Raw genomic sequence first — 706 nt, forward strand, 5'->3', positions numbered from 1 at the left:
GACCCAGGCAAAAGCTGTCATGCACTTTGCCGAGGAATACTGCCTCAATCAAATCATCGACACTCCTACAAGAGGTAAGAACATACTAGACATCGTTATGATAAATAATGATGATATTATATTAGGGTGAATAAAACTAATCTCTCTGACCATAACATCATCACCGTGACTACCAACCTACCTACAAATACACATCTTAGGCTGTCCAGTGAAGTGGAGCAGGCTCCTAATTTTAATTTTAACCAACTCAACTTCCTAAGCGAGTCAGTCTGCTGGGACAGCATAAAGAAAGACCTGGGTGAGCTAAACTGGGATCTACTCATGAGGGACTGTGACCCTGAGGCCCAATATGATACAATCATTAACACATGCTTGAAAATATCAATGTACCACTGAGGAGGCCGTCTAAAAAGACCTCTCCTTTCAATGGTAACATACCAAGAGACCGAAAAGTACTAATGAGAAAAAGAACAAAACTAAGGAAGAAACTCAGTAATACCAACTACACCAAAATGCTGACCCAACTCGAAAACAAAACTGCCATTATAGAAGAAAAACTTAAAAGATCAGTTGAATCAGAGAATGACCGGAAAGAAATACAAGCCGCGTCATGCACCAAAACCAACCCCAAATACTTTTACAAATATGCTGCTAACAAATCCGTAGTGAGAGGGAGTGTTGGCCCACTGACTGACGTACACGGCCA

The sequence above is a fragment of the Eriocheir sinensis genome, unplaced genomic scaffold (assembly GCF_024679095.1).
Source record: "Eriocheir sinensis breed Jianghai 21 unplaced genomic scaffold, ASM2467909v1 Scaffold495, whole genome shotgun sequence".
Lineage (NCBI taxonomy): Eukaryota > Metazoa > Arthropoda > Malacostraca > Decapoda > Varunidae > Eriocheir > Eriocheir sinensis.